Source organism: Nyctereutes procyonoides, unplaced genomic scaffold (assembly GCF_905146905.1).
Source record: "Nyctereutes procyonoides isolate TBG_1078 unplaced genomic scaffold, NYPRO_anot_genome, whole genome shotgun sequence".
NCBI classification, from domain to species: Eukaryota; Metazoa; Chordata; class Mammalia; order Carnivora; family Canidae; genus Nyctereutes; species Nyctereutes procyonoides.
Window position 1 is genome coordinate 57,642,827 of NW_026575146.1, and position 19,621 is coordinate 57,662,447.

Below are 19,621 nucleotides of genomic sequence, written 5' to 3' on the forward strand. Positions count from 1 at the left end.
TAATGTGTAGCCTTTTCATATTGGCTTCTTTTACTTAGCAACTTACATTTAAGATTCATTCATGTCTTTTTGTGGCTTGATAGTTCATTGAGAATCATCCATTGTATAGATGTTTACCAAGGTTTGTTTATCCATTGACCTCTTGGTTGATTCTAGTTTGGGAAATCATAAATATAGTTGCTATAAACATTCCTATGCAGATTTATTTGTATGAATATAAATTTTCAAAACAGTATCTTAAATTTTCAAATCAGTGAATATGTAGTAGCTCAATCACTGAATGATGTAGTAAGACTACACCTATCTTTGTAAGAAAGTGCCAAACTATCCTTCAGTGTCTGTACTATTTTGCATTCCTACCAGCAATGAATGAGATTACTTTGTTGCTCTAGATCCTTATCTGCTACTGGTGCCAGTTTTTAAATTTTAGCCATTGTAATAGATGTGTCATGTTGTCTCATTATTGTTTTAATTTGTAATTCTCTAATGACAAATAATGTTGAGTATCTTTTTACTTGTCAGTTTTCCATCTGTATACTTTCTTTGGTCAAGCAGCTGTTCAGATCTCTAGCCCTTTTAAAAATTTGATTGTTTTCTTGTTAAGTTTTAAGAGTTGTTTGTAAATTTTGGATATAAGACCTTTATTGGATATGTGTTTGGAAATATTTTCCCAGTTGGTAGCTTGTCCTTTGGTTCTCTTTATAGTGTTTTTCAGACAACAGAAGTTTTTATTTTAATGAAGTCTGATTTCTCAGTTTTTCTTTAATAAATCATGCTTTGCATCATATATTTACAAACTCATCATCAAACTCAAGGTCACATAGAGTTTCTTCTGTGTTTTAGTCTAACAGTTTTAAAGTTTTGTATATTACATTTAGGTTTATCATGCATTTTGAGCTCACTTTTGTAAAAGTGTAAGGTCTGGGACTAGGTTCACTTTTTAAATTTTGTTTTATGTACAGACTTCCAATTGTTCCAGCACCATTTATTGAAAAGCTTTCTCTGTTGCATTGCCCTTGCTCCTTTGTCAAAGATCAGTTGCCTATATTTGTCTGAGTCTATCTCTGGGTTCTCTATTCTGTTCCACTGATCTATGTGTCTATTGTTTCACCAATGAACACAGTCTTGATTCCTGAAGCCTTAACATAAGTCTTGAAATAGGATAGTGTGAGTTTTCTGATTTTTTCTTTTTTTTAAGTTTTCCAAATTAGTCCAATGTATAGCCAATGTTAGAATCACTGCCTTGGAGGCAGCTGGGAATAGAAGGAAGAACATGGATTTTTAAAGTCAAGCAAACTTTGTTCAAATTCTTGGTCTGTAGGCAAGCCATTTGAAATCCTGGAGCTTCAGTTTTCCTTTCAGGAAATGGGGGGTTAAAATGCTTACTGGCAGGGGTTTTTGTTGTGTGTTTGTTTTTATAAAAGCAATTCCTTGGAAAACCCCAGCATAGGGATGAGCAAGCAGCAAATGAGTAGTCAAGATGAATTCCCTTTACTTCATTTTGAATGCTTTCTGGAGTGTTTTCTTAGTGTACCCTTAAACCATTTAATTCCAAATATTATCAAGGACTGGCATAGTTTATTATTATGAAATATCTCCCAATAGATGCATAAACATGTAAAATGGGTTATAATCCACATTTTTGCTACTCCTGGAAACTGGCTGCCTAGACTAAAAAAATAATCCTATTTGACAGTCTTTTTTAGAAGGAAGTGATTCATGTTGAGCCCATGGGGAATTAATTATGATATATTTTTTAACGGTTTAGGGAAGGGATAGGAATTTACTGACTGCATGGAAACAATAATGAGAATAAGTAACAAATAGCATAAATGACTTAAAAAAAAAAGGTGAGGAAAGTGCCTTTTTAAAAAATAAGGTAAACAGGAAAATGACCAGGAAGGACATATTTTTGAAGCAACAATAGGATCTCTTTATGATTATACCTTTGTACTTCTAAAAATTGGGCCATTGTTTGAGTACACATTTACATTAGTGAGATTATTAGGTTAAAAGTACAGGTTTCAAGATTTTGGTATAAAGTCTTGTTTTCTAAAACACACATCCTTTATTCTACAAAGTAAAAAAAAAATACGTACACAAGCAAGAAAACAAGCAAACGAAAAACTAAAAGTCAGGAAAGGTGAGAAGAGAGAAAAATAAAAGAACTGCATTTATCCACTACATCTATGTCCCAAACTTCCTAGGAATTACACACATTTAAATAACTTAATCGTCATGACAAAGTTAATACCATTCTAACTTCATAGAAAAGAAGGGAAGTGTCAGAAAAGCTAAATAATGGGCTACAAAGCAGACAGTTCACATGGCCGAGCCAGGAATCCAAGTATGCCTCTAAACCAAGCACTCCAGCCCCATCTCAAACATCATTATACCATACTGCTCTGATTCTTTAACATCTCAAAAGGAGAAAGAGCGTGAGAAAATGTTTGACTTCTAAAAAAGATCCCCAAAGTGCCTAGGTATCTTATAAACTGGATCCTAATTCGTACTTCTTTTTCTGTAGGGATATCCTAAGAATTCTGGTACTGCCTCCTATTGCAGGGCTGAAAGGAAAGGATTCTTTCATTTCTTGCAGGACACGGACAGGCCCATGTTCACAATGGCCTTCCCAAGACGGTAACCCTCCTCTGGCACATCCCCAGGAGTCATTAGTGAATCCCAGAGCCCTCCATGCCTGCTCTCAAAAGATCTGCCAGCCCAACAGCAGCAGCAGCAATAATGAGACTCGGCCACCGTGTAACAGATGCTGGTGATTCACCGGAGAGGGGGGCAGGTCTTGCTGTGCCTCTCCTTCCTGCCGCAAACATGAAGCCCAACCAAGCTGCTCACAATAAAACTGACGACAAAACTCAAAGAAAAGAAAATGTCAGGGGTCAGAAGTGGCCACAGAAACCACTGTAGAACCCAATTAAAAGTTGGTCTTCTCCAGCTTCACTTGTGACAGGTATTTCTGTGTGCTTCCCTGCTTTCTTTCCCTGAGGATGGTGATGAGACATAAACCAGCAGAGTGGAAAACGCTGCCCCGAGAAAGGAACTGCTAGAGAATTCGCAGTAGCAGGTGCAGTGCAATGTAGGAGTAATTAAAGATATTGGAAGAGTAAACAACCTTCCGTCGTGTAAAGTAGAAGGAGATGGGGAAACTGGGGACTTAAATTTCAGAGACTTTATTCATAAGAGAGATATAAGGCTATCTTGTCACAGTCATGCTGGGAATCCCAGGTGGGAGAGTTTTAAAAACCAGTTGTCTAGGGTCTGATCCTCCATTTTGCTAGCCTAGAAACTAAATTTTGTCTACTTATTCAGAGCTACTCAGGTTCTCAGGGGCTTCCATGCTCACTGGGTTATAAGATCCCAAAACACAAACCAGAATGCCAAGGTGTGGTTATTGTTTTTCATTTGTAATATTTTTCATTTGTACCCTTTTATTTATAATAGTTGGGGGAAATTTGCTATTAATTATAATACTATTGCAGGGAATCATCCTGTATTGGTTAGCTATTGCTGTGTAACAGCCACACCCAAATTCAGAGGCTTCAGACAATTAGCATGTGTTTTTGCTCACACATCTAGGGTAGCAGGGCAGCTCTGCTGATCTGGGACAGGCTCAGCTGCTCTCTCCTGGGCTCACTCAGGCACTTGTGCTCACCTGGTGTTTGGGCCACATGGGCTGACTGATCTAACACATGGCTAGTATAGTCCAGCAACCTGCCAAAGATGTAAGAGTAAATGTTTCTTGCTTCTCATCATTGAGCAAGTTGGCCTAGGTGTGTTTCCATGGTGGCTATACAATGTTCAGACAGAGAAAGAGAGAGAGAGAGAGAGAGAAGTATTTATGGCCTCATGAGAGCTTAGGCTTAGAAGTAGCACATCATGACTTCCCCCACAGTCTGTGGCCACAAGTGACAAGCCAGCCCACATTCAAGGGGTTAAGAAACAGTCTCTAGCTATTGACGAGATGAGTTGCCAAGTCACATACAGGATACAGGAAAGGTAATAATTACAGCTATTTTGGCACCAACCTTCCATACCTCCCTTTCTTAGGCTCTTAAATATTGAATTAATAAGCAGAGGCCATTTGATAAAAATAGAATCAAATATACCTGGATAGTGCTCAGGGGTTATTTCAACCAGGCTTCCAAAGAATCTGATAAACTATACTTGCTCCAAACCCAGAATGTACCAAACACCAGATTGCCTCTTCCCCTCTCCTACCCCCCCAGCCTTCTCCCACACATCCTAAATGTCCATTTGGAAGTCATCTCTCGGAGTGGATTCTTTCTGCAGATGCCTGCCACTAAACCGTCCATTATGCATTGCTTTTTGCTGCCTTCAGTCTTATGGTGGCCCCTGTTTCCACATAATAGATTTACTTCCTGTAGCTACTACAGTAACTAATATGTTTGTGTTTTAGTCAATAAAAATTTAATTGCTGCTAGAGGTGCTTCAGGAAGAGAGAGTAGAGAATATTCTCTCTTGTCTCCTGCCCCCTTCTTGGAGCAGAAAGGAAATGGTGCTCTTGGAATCTGGAAATAGAATTTTTTGTTTGTTTGTTTTTCTTTCATTAGCAGATTCTGTAATGACCACAAATTTATGGATGGTTTGTAACCAAGTGGAAGAGGCCAAATCTCTGTGGGCCGCACAGGTTTACTGCATTCTCAGGAACATTTCCTGAAGTATCCTGGAACTGAAACCTATTTTGCAGAAATCCAAGGAGCCCAAACCCCATTAGAGTAAATTAGTATCTAAGTATTCAACATGGCTTTGGAATGAGTCTCTCTGTAAAGATGAGTTTTCTAGGTTACTATTTCATTACACAATGCCCTCCTTATGAGAGCCCAAGGGAGAAATTTCTCTCTGTTCTCAGAATGGGAAACAGGCTGCTTCTTAGTACCTGGGATGGTTTTGTGGTGGCTGTTATTACAGATACTGTAGATCACGTATATGAGGGCATCTCCTTCTTCGGGCAGTTTAGCACCAAAAGTGAGACCCATCTGTAGAAAATCCATAAGACCTTTTGGTATGAATTTTAGACCTTAACCTCATACCTGACTTTGCCTTATCTTTCCTAGTTCTATACACTCTCCATTCTGCCTTCCTCACTCAATGATTGTTATGGGTTTTTTTTTTTCCTACTTAAGATCCTTTTTTTTTTTTCTAAGCAGGCTCCACACCCAGCATGGAGCCCAATGCAGGGCTTGAACTCACAACCCTGAGATTAAGACTTGAGCTGAGATCAAAAGTCAGATGCTTAACTAACTGAGCCACCCAGGGGCACCTATTTAAGATACTTATTAAGCAGAACTAAATGCATTTTAGAACCTACGAGACTAAAGAAGCAAACAAATACCAATTTCTCAAGAAAGCTATAGTTTAATTTTTTGAATGCTTAAAAAAATTCTTTGATTTTATCTATCCTGATAGGATTCTTTCCTTTTGATTTCAGATACTGTGGCCTGAGTTAATGATACTTCTCAATAGCTCAACATTGGTCTAAGAAGACCCTTCTCAGTTTCTTTCTTTCTTCCCTTTGATTTCACTGCTATTCCTCATCTATCCCAAGGCAACCATATCAACGTGTTTAATGCAATCTGTTCTGCTACCCTGTGTTCTTATACAACATATAGTTTTATATGCATGAATCTTAATGGTATGTAACTATAGTTATAAACCTCAATCTGTTTCTTTTTCATTCAGCCCATGTTTTTAAGATCCATATATTTTGCTAAGGGTACATCGACTCTGTTACTTCTCTCTGCTGAACAGCATGAACCCAACACATTTAGCATCTCCACTCCCCAAACTACCTCCAATACCCTCCCTGCACCACCCCCCCCACACACACACAAATATGCTGTGAGGACAATCTTTATATCCAGGATGAACAGTTTTAAGAGTGAAAGTTTGCTATAAGTAATTCCACAAGGACAGCAGATATACACTGTAATTGTCCTAGGCAAGACAAAATGCCTTGTCACCTTACTCATTTAGGATCCTCATGAACTCTGTGAATACCTTCTTGATATATACCCAAGAGTGGATTTGCAGAGTCAGGAAGTATACACAGGCTTAATCTGCTATCATGACCAGAGCCCCCTGCAGGATTTCTACACCAGTTTAAACTCCCATCAGCAGCGCCTGAGGGCTCCCATGCTCCCATGTCCCTGCCAACACTTGGCAGTATCCTGATTTTGCCAGTCTAGTAAATGTAAAGAGATACCTCATTGTTAATTTAACTTGCATTCTTTAATGAGTTTGAGCATCTCTTCATGTTCTTGTTAGATTTTTCTATTTATCCTTTCTGTGAATTTTGATCTTATATCTTAGCCCATTTTCCATTGAGGTATTTGTCTTGCTGATTTGCAGAAGATGGTACTTTTTCTAAAGTGAGCATACATTTCTTTGTTTTCTTAAACTGTATAAGCAGCATAACTATCCTTTCTTGCAGAATTAGGGTCACATGATGAGCATATGGATTGCTGGGGTTATAAGATGCTATGAAACAGTTTGATAAGTACAAACAAATTGTAGTAGATTAAATGGCGTCTCCCCCTCCAAAAAAATTTCATATATTGAAATTCTAACCCACAATGTGACTATATTTAAGATGTGGCTTTAAATGAGGTCATATGTGTGGGATCCTAATCCATGAAGGCTTGTGTCCTTATAAGAGAGAGACATCAAGTAGGTGGTATGCACAGAAAAGTTTACTCTAGGTGGGACTTCAAGTCAGATACAGGTAAGAATATTAAATGCATTTAAATTACTTTTCTCTTTGGGCACTTGGAGGCATCAGAACTTGCTGTTTGACAGTTGGAATGCTTTATACAAATTAACCAGTGATGCCATTTCCAGGAAATTTTTCAGGATATATAGGCTGTTTTCAGAAATCAGGTGTTTCTTCCTCTGAAAAAAAAAATCTGTGAATTCTTCTTCAACTTCATGATTTCCTTTTTCTTTTTTTTTTTCAAGATTTTATTTATTCATGAGGGACACAGAGAGAGAGAGGCAGAGACACAGGTGGAAGGAGAAGCAGGCTCCCTATAGGGAACTGATGCGGGACTCAATCCTGGGACCCAGGGATCATGACCTGAGCTGAAGACAGATGCTCAACTGCTGAGCCACACAGGTGCCCTTCCTTTTTTTAACTTATTTTCCTTTTTTTTTTTAATAAATTAATTTTTATTGGTGTTCAATTTACCAACATACAGAATAACACCCAGTGCTCATCCCGTCAAGTGTCCCCCTCCGTGCCCATCACCCATTCACCCCCACCCCCCGCCCTCCTCCCCTTCCACCACCCCTAGTTCATTTCCCAGAGTTAGAAGTCTTTATGTTCTGTCTCCCTTTCTGATATCTCCCACACATTTCTTCTCCCTTCCCTTATATTCCCCTTCACTATTATTCATATTCCCCAAATGAATGAGAACATACACTGTTTGTCCTTCTCCGATTGACTTACTTCACTCAGCATTATTATTATTCACAGTATCTGAAATCAAAAGGAAAGAATCCTCCAGTTCCATCCACGTTGAAGCAAATGGTGGGTAAGGAGAGATCACTACCAACACCAAGGAAATACAAACGATTTTAAAAACATATTATGAACAGCTCTACGCCAATAAATTAGGCAATCTAGAAGAAATGGACGCATTCCTGGAAAGCCACAAACTACCAAAACTGGAGCAGGAAGAAATAGAAAACCTGAACAGGCCAATAACCAGGGAGGAAATTGAAGCAGTCATCAAAAACCTCCCAAGACACAAGAGTCCAGGGCCAGATGGCTTCCCAGGGGAATTCTATCAAACGTTTAAAGAAGAAATCATACCTATTCTACTAAAGCTGTTTGGAAAGATAGAAAGAGATGGAGTACTTCCAAATTCATTCTATGAGGCCAGCATCACCTTAATTCCAAAACCAGACAAAGACCCCACCAAAAAGGAGAATTACAGACCAATATCCCTGATGAACATGGATGCAAAAATTCTCAACAAGATACTAGCCAATAGGATCCAACAACACATTAAGAAAATTATTCACCATGACCAAGTAGGATTTATCCCCAGGACACAAGGCTGGTTCAACACTCGTAAAACAATCAATGTGATTCATCATATCAGCAAGAGAAAAACCAAGAACCATATGATCCTCTCATTAGATGCAGAGAAAGCATTTGACAAAATACAGCATCCATTCCTGATCAAAACTCTTCAGAGTGTAGGGATAGAGGGAACTTTCCTCGATATCTTAAAAGCCATCTACGAAAAGCCCACAGCAAATATCATTCTCAATGGGGAAGCACTGGGAGCCTTTCCCCTAAGATCAGGAACCAGACAGGGATGTCCACTCTCACCACTGCTATTCAACATAGTACTGGAAGTCCTAGCCTCAGCAATCAGACAACAAAAAGACATTAAAGGCATTCAAATTGGCAAAGAAGAAGTCAAACTCTCCCTCTTCGCCGATGACATGATACTCTACATAGAAAACCCAAAAGCCTCCACCCCAAGATTGCTAGAACTCATACAGCAATTTGGTAGCGTGGCAGGATACAAAATCAATGCCCAGAAATCAATGGCATTCCTATACACTAACAATGAGACTGAAGAAAGAGAAATTAAGGAGTCAATCCCATTAACTTATTTTCCAAAGTAATATCTTTCCCTGATACCACCAAGTTTCCTAGAGAAAAATATATGTGGCTCAAACACCTTGTTGTTCTTAAAAACTTTTTGCTTCTGCAATTTACAATGTCCAAAAACACTGGAGGGTCTAGGATTTTTCCAACTGGGAAGAGTTTGTCATAGGCCCTGTAGATGGCTTCAGGGACACTGCTAATTATTGTGCTACTTGTTTGTTATCTGCAACATGTTTAATGCAAACATTGTGATCAGTTCCTACGAATGTGTAGGGAACTAGCTACAAGCTGCCATCATAAACCCTACTAGAAATTATTTATAATACCTAATGTAACACCATGTGGCAGCATTCCACAGAACTGAGCTTATCCTGCTGGACTATCAGACTTCAAATCTCTAAGTAACCAAACCTTCTTCAGAACTCCTTTGAAGCCCTAATGCATGCCCTGTATTTCTACAGAGGTTAATAGAACTTGGCCCAACTTTTCCTCAATGGTCCCCTCCTCCACCAGCACCATCACCACTCCCACCCACACTGGAGAGCTGACTCCTGGTCCTTGGAAGGGGGTGCACTCACTTAATCTTCAGATACCCAAAGGACTCTTTACCTGTTTCCCATGGTGGTATTGCTTTTTCCTTTTTACTTCTCCTTGCCATTATATTTATTTTTCACTATTATTGTAATATCCTGCTGTTTATAACCTCAGAGCCACTCTGCTGTCCTTATCTGTCACTCCTATTCATAGATGTTCACCTTGTCTTCTTTTCTATGTCCTTTTCCTGTTGCTTCTCTTATGCTCCCTGGCATTTGGATGAGCAGAGCATCCATTCATTCTCATTGGCCCAATAGAGCAGGTCTCCTTCCACCTCCTGAAATTGCTTGTGTAAGCTGTGTGTGCATGTGTGTGTGCACATGTGTGTGTTTTCCTGGAGTGAGGATGTAGAAGACCTATGGATGATCTACACACCCAACAATTCCCAATTCATATGTCCTTGACTTCCTTTACCAGAGGCCGAGAAGCTGAAAGTTTTCAATTTGCCAACTTTCCTTATTTTGACCAATGACAAGGAAAATATCCTTTCTTGAATAAAAAGCAAAGAGGGAAGTCCTTTATTCTTCATTCTTTCCTGTGATTCTTGTAGATAAAAAGCACAGACATAAGTAGCCAACCAGCAAACATGAGGCTGTCAGCCTGAGAATGAAGGCCTATACATTTGGTAGAAAGGGCAGAAAGTTAGAGTTTGAAATCTCTAATAGTATCCTTGCACCCCCATCCAGCTCTGGACAGTCTACCTTCATACATATTTTTACATATTATGAAATAAACATACAATTTTAAAGAGGAGAAGTAAAAATATCAACAGAAATTCTAAAATTTTCTTCCTGTTCCCTGATTGCTTTGTTATATGCCCTAGAGGCAAGCATCCTATTTTGGAGGCCTCTGCTAAATAATCAAGGTACTGCTATTAACAGAAATCAGTAAAAGTTAAAACAGCAATGACGAAGAAGGGGGAAAATACCCAGAAAAGTATACTCTAAGATAAGGTGGTAATGTTCACTCATTTTTGTTTTATATGTAAATGACTAGAAGGACATACATAGCATGCTAATGGTGGTAGTTTTAACTTACTGTATGTTTGAGCCCTCTTCATCAACCATGTACTAATTGGCAGTAAGAAAAATGAAGAAAAAGAAGTGATATTTTAAATCTCCTATTAGTTCAATACAGGCTTTTCCCCCTCCCTTCCCAAATTTACTTTTTCCTTCCAGGTACCCTTGTCAGGGTGCTGAGTGATCTCCAGCAGGCAGGTGTGGTGAGGACTAGAGAGGAGGGCTCATTGTACATGGCCTCCAGCCTACTCTGGGGCGGGGGGGGGGGGCGCGGGCAGGGTTGGAAGAAGGAGAATGAGTGTCCCACAAAGCACCACCCTTTTGATGAGGCAACCCTCCCACATATCAGGGGGGTTTTCCCATGTCTCATTCCACCTACCACTGAATTGTCCCAATTCTATCCTGTCATAGAATGATGGGCATTTAGCCCTGGAACACCATCTAGCCCACTCCTGCCTTTTCAGAGACAGAAGAGCAAGCTCTGAAAGTCAAGGGGATGTCCAAGGTCAAAAAAGACATGTAGGCAGCAGAGTGGGGATCAGAACCCATTCAACTGGTAACAACCACCATCACTACCCACCCTGATCACCTCAGGAGATCCTTCTTGCAGGCTGGGCATTGCCCCAAGTGCCATCTACATAGTCTCTTACCCTTATAAAAGCCCTGCACAAGGTAGGTGTTGTCCCCTCCATTTTGAAGTTGAAGAAACTAAGGCTCAGACAGATCATGTGGTTTTTCCAAGGTTAGAAGGAAGCAGAACCAGGAGTTGAACCCAACGCTGTCTAGCCCTTTCTACCACTTCCACTGATTCAAGACAGGACAGTGTTTTCTGATGTTACACATTTGCCTACAAAGCAGTTTCCCAGAATTCCTCTAGAGGGGTCCTCAGCTACTGGAGTCTCAGGAAATCATTTCAGTACCACCTCCCTCTCCCTTTGGGTACAAAGAACGCCTCCTGAATGAGCCTATTCTCTCAGCAGCTGGTGATATTTGATTTGATTAACACCCTGGGACCTATCACCAGACGTAAAGATGATGCCTAATTAATTGCTTACATTAAAGAGCTGGCACGTCTTGCATTCGGTTCACACTTCCAGCTTCAATCATGTTTTTGCTTCAACAATAATATTTACATGATTAGCAAATAGTCGATTCATACTCCAGCATGGACCTAAACTGGGTGTGGGACTTCCCTAAGCAGATGTCCTTGACAGGTGTAAAGAAATAGGCTTTTTTTTTTTTTTCCACAGCAAGAGCCATGAGCAAGCTCTTCTGCTGGTTTTTCAATAAAAGAATCATGATTGGATTAACAAATATTCATTGAACACTGACCTATTCTATGTCAGTCATTCCATTTGCAAGGCCCTGTGGGGGCCAAAAAGAAGTGCAGTCACAGAGAAGTCACATTAGACTTAACTGTGTTTTCTTTCCTTTCTTCTTCTTTTTTTGTTCCAGATGTAGATTCATAGATTAAGAAAAGACACTCTACATTAGACATGTGAAGTTCCAATAGGCATTTGCTGAGCTCTCCAGAGATCTTATCAAGCAAGAGGAGGAAGAGTTTGTGATGTGAGATGACTCCAGGGATGTGAGTAGAGGTCAAGCTGAAAAGAGGTGATGTGCCACCGTACTATCCTATGTAGTATCTTTAATCAGAACATGGATAAGGACACAGAAAAGCAAGATTCTATCTTCTGACAACAGGAAATTGGAAGGGATAAGGTAGCATTTTGGATGACAAAGTTCTTGACAATGGGCCAAATTCTAACATCATGAAATTGAAACAAATATCCCAGAACCACCAGACAGAGGGAAGATGTGGCTTTGTGCAAAAGGCTTGGTTGAGATCAGCCACAAGCTTAACACAAGACAATGGTGTGACGTGTGCTCCCAAGTCACTAATGTACCCATTTGACTGCATTTGTGAAGTATCTACACTTGGGATCGGAGAGCCTTGTTCTAATTTTCCCTAGTCCACCCACCCTCATGCAGTGCATTCAGCTCAGCTGTAAGAAGGTTGACCGTGCACCATATTCTACTCAGGACGCTTTTTAGAATGAAAGCATTTTCAGGTGTAGATTAAGCCTGGAAAATAGGCATGAACAAAGACTCCTAGACAAACTGGGGTCTATGTTGCCTAGTTGTAAGGGATTTAGACAGATTGGAGGGTGTTCCAGAGCAGAGGCTTGAGGATGGGCAGGCCTCAAAAACAGATTAAAAAATAGATCTATCTTTGAAGAAAGAGATGGTGAGTCTGAAAAAGAGCAGTGTAAAGTTTATAGGAGAGCTACTATCAGAAATTATAAGGGCAGCATGTAGATGAGAGAGGTACCTGGGGACTATAGGTCCTGAGGGGTTCTACTCTCGGGTAGCCAAGTGACCTCCAATAGGAAAGATTTTTTGAAAGCATGCCTGGCTATATCCATCAGTTCCTGGTTCACATGCCTACCTAGTTCCTCAAAAAATCCACTAAGGGGGACCTGGTGGCTTAGTTGGTTAAGCGTCTGCCTTCAGCTGAAGTCATGGTCCCAAGGTCCTGGGAGAGAGCCTCACTCCAGGCTCCCTCTCCCTCTGCCACTTCCCCTGCTTGCATGCACACACATGCTCGCTCTCATTGTCTCTCTCTGTCAAATAAGTAAATAAATAAAATGTAAAAAAATATTCCACTGAAATAGCAATACTTCCTTCTTAGTGAAACCAAGCTGGTTTTCTTCAAAAACATTATTATTATGTAAATATATGGTGGTGGTTCTTTCTTTTTTCAAAGAGAACTTATTTTATGGAAGTTAGACACACATTGACCTGTGACCCCTGGGCCCCCTCTGTAGTTTTAGGTTTTATATATGCTTTGCAGGAAACTATTGAAAGGAAAACTCTTTCCAGGATTGTCCTTTGTACAGACCAACACAAATACCATATTATACTGATGTAAGACACTAACAGTCATGAGATGCATCACTATTATCTGCCATTAATAAAAAGGAAAAAAAAGCCACCAAGTCAACTATATCCCAAACTCCTTCATATCTGACTTGTCCCTTTCAACTCAGAACTGGCATGTTGTTCCCATTTTCCACATGATATTTGTGTCTGTGTCATCAAGAGCATCAAGAATGTAGTATTTCTTTAAAAAAATTTTTTTCCACTATTTTCTCCAGAATTTTCTTCCAACAAGTAATATTTGATGTTACTTTTTTGATCTAACCAGCAAATGACAACAGTAGGTTTTCAGACAACAATGAGGATTTTATTCTTTCTTCAAATAGTCCTTGAATTGTTTGCTGACTGAAACTGTGAGGGACACTGTCCACTTCTGCCACCATGAATAATAACAAAATCTGTTCTGCATGGACAATGGCCACTACCTCCCACATGGCACCTGGTCAACAAATGCTTGGGATATTAGAATGGAGGTCTGGATGTAGAGTAAAATCCAGTAACTCAATCTACCTGGGTCCTTCTGTCCTGGGTTCTTACACCCTTTACCTGATCCTGTGATAACCTTATTAGTTCTTAACACTAGCTAAGAGTCTTCTCAAAAGGTCTCCTGGGTTGTCCTCATTTCACTTGATGCCCAATCATTCTACTTTGGAAGTATTCCTAATTTTTTCAGTTCAGCTAGTCTTCCATTTTATGCCCTTCAGCTGGTGGAAGACAAAGCAAAAATGGGAAGGTCAACCAAGATTTTGCATCTCAAAAGAAGGCATGCTTTATCTCTGTTTTTATGAAGAAGAGCTATGCAGCTTGATTGTATAGAGATAGTTCTTAGCTCTGGCCATGAAGCAAAATAATTTGTTAAGATTTTTAAAATCTTTTTCCAGGGGCGCCTGGGTGGCTCAGTTGGTTAAGTGTCTGCCTTCGGCTCAGGTCATCATCCCAGGGTCCTGGGATCCAGTCCCTTGTCAGGCTCCCTGCTCAGCAAGGAATCTGCTTCTCCCTCTGCCCCTCCCCCCTGCTCATGCTCTCTCTCTCTCTCTCAAATAAATAAATAAAATCTTTTTTAAAAAATGTAGGTTCCAGTGGGCTATCCCAACATCCACTGACTCAGACTCTCAGGATTAAGGATAGAATTGAGGGAATTGCACTTGTATTTTTAAAAAGAGTTTCACAGATTGGTGTGATACATCATGTAGGTTATACACCATTAGGAGGAGGAGGACATTAGGCATTTTCCAGCTCATGCAGGGACAACTGTTCTGACATACGTGAACACAAATGTGCAGCTCTAAGTGTGCTGCAAAAAACAATTCCTATGGATGGACCTCAATTCTATTCAAACCATAATATTCATAGCATTCTGTATTCAACCTGATTGAACCAAGGGGTGGTAGGAAGGATATTGCCATGATTGGGTGTGGGATGGGCATGGCAAAAGCACTGGTAGGAGACAAAGGATGAGATTTTCCTTTTTCCAACCTTCCAGCCTTCCCAAATGCTGCCTGGTCTAAGGCCATGGGGGGGTGGGGGTGGCCTCATCCTCCATTCTCTGTCCACAGCTTTGCAGAACCATTTCAGGAACAAAACAATTTGGGCATAATTCTGGTTCCCCGATTTGGGGATTGTCTGTAGCCTTAGAGTGGAAGGTTGTAGTAATGAGGGCCTACCCTCAGAAAATATGATATGCCAAATCACTGCAAGAAAGGACACCGGAACACATTTTTGTGGCTGTGGGAGAGCCCTGACACCATCTTCTTAACCACCTCCTTTTCAGCAAATATTTTTCTGAATTTTACATAAGTATTAAGAGCCCACTGCTCCCATCTTGTCTAGGGTCAGTACATAACTGTTGATTCTACATTTAGCACTGTGGTCTTTTAATTGTGCCAGGGAATTCAGAATGCCGTTTCTACACCAAAGCCCAGCTCACCTCTGCCCTCTCAGATCCAGGAACCTCTTGCTTACATCCAAGCAAGAGTCTAAGATCGTAGTCTCCTATGAATTTCTTTTCTTTCTGGGCCTAAAGCAGGGGCTGGAGGTAAAAATGCAGGAGGTACAAATCATTGTAAATCAGTGCTGATGGCTGAAATAAATATTTATACTGTACTTAATGCTTATTCTCTTGCTACCATGTATTGAACACACATTATGTGCCAGGCCCTTTATCTATATTCTCTCATTTACTCCTCACCACAAGCTATGAAGTATGCTGCCCTGTCCCCCCTCGTGACAGAAACAGGCTCAGGTTAAGCAGCACCCCCAAGGTCATGCAACAAATAAGGGCTGAATTCAGGAATTAATCCCAGATCCTATTCAAAGCTAAAGCTCTTTCAAACACTGATTGTGTTGGAAAGGCAGTGAGGAAAAAATAATATAGGACTAATGGTTGGGTAGATGGATAGACCAATAAATATGTCATAAATACACACAGACACATGAATATAATAGAGTCTATCATGGAAGCTAGGTGGTCGTTACATGGGTATTCAGTGAGTGATTCTTCCACTGTTTCATATGTTTGAAAATGTTTGAAATAAAGCGTTGGGGTGAAATAGAAAAGCAGTGAGAGAATCAAAGCCATGCCAATTAAACATTCTTTCCAGGATCTGTCTCATGTTTCTATAATTATGTGTTTCAGAAATTTAAATTTAGTTAGACAAATATGTATTGAAGCTTTCTGATGTACCAGGCACCAAAATACCTGCCAGCCTAGGATGCTACATTCATGGTAGGTGCTGTGAGGACATAAAACAGAACCCCAGAAGGGTTCACACACACAGCTGACGCTAACTCAACCTATGATCCAAAGCTAACTTTGATAAGGGGCTATAATCAATGTGTGAAGTGCTGAAGGAACACAAGGATGGAGAGGTCTGGAAAGGTGCCTGGGAACAGATGCAATTTGAATTGTGCCTTGGAAAAAACAGGGAAGAAGTCAAGAAGCCTAAACTGAGTTTACTCAAAATACTTCTGACCCTAAACATGTGGGGTTCCCCCGCCACACACAGCCCCCAACCAATTCTCCAATACCAACTGGGTGTCCTGCAATTCAATTCATTTCTGACACTGTCTGGACTTAGTCAGAGCCCACAGTGTCCCAAGACTGCCCTTACTTCAGAGGCCAGTGGAAGGCTGTGGATTCTCTGTTACCACTCGGGGGGCACTTCTGAGCACCGGGGACTCATTTTAACCCTTGCCTGCTGGGCTGACGCCTTCAACCTCTGGAGAGCCTTCAGACTGCCTGTACCTTGGACACCACTTAGCCAGGTCTGTTCTGGGGTTTGACAGTCTTTGAGTTCTATAGGAAAGTGAGTGATACACCTACTACTTTCTGCTAAGTTGCTGGACACACAGCCTCTTTCCAGAGGAGGAGAGAGGCCACCAGATCCCAAGGGCCTTCTCTGCTTCTCCTCTACCCTGCCATTTTCTTTCCCTCCTCCTCACCTCCTCTCCAACAGCTGAGAGCTCCTGCCCCATCACCGCCCCTGAATCTAGACCTTTCCCTGCCTCCCTGCCTGTTTACCTGCAAAACTTCACGTTCTACTAGAGGCTAGAAGCTCTGCTCCAACTCACTATATAATTACTATGCCAAGTCCCTTTAGGGTCTTGAAAATTAAAAGCCCATTTTCACCTCTATTTTTTTTGGTAAAACTCCTTTATTCCCTGATATAATAAATGATGCCTAAAAATGAGGCTTGGATGGGGGAGAAAGGGGAGGAGGCAGAGGCAACAGCAACTGCCAGAGAGAGAAAATCAGTTAATACTGTAAAGCTATCATTCTGCCAGTGTCCTCACCACTGCCTGTAAATTTGGTTCCTCTCTTGAGCAAAGAGGCAAAGGCTCTACTCCACACCCTCCTTTCAGTTCTTATGTCTCAGAAGAATTTTGCTTCCACGTGACCTGTTCTCAACTAGAGGTTGAATCCCAAGGTGACCCTAATTCCAAAAGAAGATGAATCTCACACCTCGAGAGTTGCCTTGGTCTTAGCTAACCGCTGACTCTCCGGAGGTTTTCTCAAGAAACGTAGCAGAAGAAACCCCAAGCTGCTAATCACCAAAGTGTACAACAGTTTAGAAATATAACGATTTGCTGATGTTAATTGAATGGCCGGTGTGCCTGATGGATATTCTGTGAACAGTTATAACACGAGACCCTGCATTTGGGGCCCTGTGCTTCATGAATTTCCTGTGCCAATAATCACCACAGGGGAGTCAGTATTTCCCAGACTGCTACCTGGCCACGTGTGCCTCATCTCTTGCCCCACTTGCTGAAAATTTCCATTTGCATCCCTGTGGCATGCCTTCCATGTAGATCCTTTCTTCAGTTTATTTCTCTCTCTGGTTCATATGACAGTCTTCTATATCAACCATGGGGCCTGAAAGAGAAATTACTTGTCAGTTTAAAAAATCTTGAAGTAAAAATCCAGATATTTGAGGAAAATATAATTTGATTCTTTTCTCCACCAACTTCCCATCCCAAATGAGGACCTTGGGATTTTCGTTTCTAGAACATAATTCTATATTAGAAAGGCTCCTTTTTTTTAAGATTTTATTTATTCACGAGAGACAGGGCAGCCCTAGTCGCAGCGGTTTAGTGCTGCCTGCAGCCCGGGGCGTGATCCTGGAGACCCGGGATCGAGTCCCATGTCAGGCTCCCTGCATGGAGCCCACTTCTTCCTCTGCCTGTGTCTCTGCCTCTCTCTCTGTGTGTGTCTCTATAAATAAATAAAATTTTAAAAAAAAGAATGTATTCACGAAAGACACATGGAGAGACGCAGAGACAGAGAGAGAAGCAGGCTCCTCGCAGGGAGCATAATGTGGGATTTGAACCCAGGATCACGTCCTGAGCCAAAGGTAGATGCTCAACTGCTGAGCCACCCAGGAGTCCCAAGGCTCCTGGTTTCAAGTGAATAAACACCCATAGGGCCTATCTCCCTCCATAAACCCATACAGGTAAGGGTCAGAGATATCTCTTCCCATTAAGTAGAAATTTTCCTTGTCACAAATTAGAATCCTCCCCTGTGTCTATAGATTTATCAGCAAACTTGGTCACAATGGTCTTCTTATTAATGGTGATTGGGAACAATAGGTTATTCCTTCCTGCTACAAAGGCTGCTCAAATTGGTTCAAAATGACAGACCTGTTAAAATGAACCTTCCTTAGGCCAATACTGTGTCTCAGAAAAAAGTGTAAGGGGAAGGTTTGGAGTGGGATGGAACCGACATTTCTATGCTTTAAAGGGAATATTCAGCAGCATGTGGCTTCACCACCTTACTCATAAACAATACCCAGAAGAAATATTGACCTGAAATGCATTGAGTCTTTGTTCACTTTTACCCGAAGAGTTGAATATCAATTATTCAATTAAACTTTTATTATTTAGTGAAAATAACACAAATGCACAGAATCATTCAGAGAGTATATGTGTGCTCAATACCATACCCTCCTCTCCATGCCTCCTTTCCATCAGCGATGGAGGAAGCTTCCATTTATTTCAAGAATACAAATTTAGATCATTGCTCAATAAATGCTAATATCATACACATAATTCATTGATTGGGCTTTGCAGTTCTGAAAACAATAAATCACCAAGAGCTGACACAGTGATTATTTTAAACAAGATACAGAAATATATTTATTTAAATTGGTTGCTGACCACACACCTCCACTGTCTTCTTGGTACTGGACAAAACACACAGGAAATTTCTCTCTCAACATTTGCCCCCCAAATAATTCGCATGCTTGCAAAAAAAAAAAATCCCTCACCTAACCAGACATTTTCTGAGAAACACATGCAATCTTTTTAACTCAAGGCAACATTCATATTTGTTATACATTTTTCAGCTCCTCTGAAGACTTCAATAAAGCATGAACCCATGTGCCTCACTCAGTTGGACCAACTTAAAGGAATATGAGGCAAGAATCATCCACATGTAGAGTTAAACAATGTAATTTTCCAAGTATACACCCGCTGGGAGAATCAATAACCTCTTCTCAAACTAGCAAATTGGTTTCAAGTATTTGGTTCACTGGTTCCATCCAACAACCACAAATAAGAGGCCATCTCCCAAATGAAAGAGAAGGGGTTATAAATCCTGGTAAATTTGTTCTCATCAGAATTCCTGTGTTTTTCTACTGCAGAGATGGTATTTGCAAAACTCTTTGGAAAGAACACTGGGTTTAATTTCAGGCAATCCTCTTTGTTGGGATTTTAACAAAAAAGCTTTTGCAGAGTACTCTATCTCATTTCATGAAAACTCATGCCATGTAGTTGTTTAGATAATTTGGTATTTTCTGGATTTTAGATTTTTTTTAACATTACAGCCAGATTATTCTTTCTAAAAGAAAACTCATATTCCCTAGAAAGTTTTAGCTGAAGTAGCTGGCCCTTCTATGGAATGATGAGCTCTGAG

General features: G+C 40.6%; 1 protein-coding gene across 2 annotated transcripts in view; it reads right to left on the reverse strand.

The window, feature by feature from the left end:
• LOC129500169 (uncharacterized) overlaps positions 1–19,621 on the reverse strand; it is a 136,051-nt gene that overhangs the window by 54,007 nt on the left and 62,423 nt on the right. For both annotated transcript variants that reach the window (XR_008662509.1, XM_055310314.1), the window contains exon 2: positions 17,443–17,584. The gene's annotated coding sequence lies outside the window, so the exon portion shown is untranslated. The remainder of the gene's footprint in view (positions 1–17,442; positions 17,585–19,621) is intronic.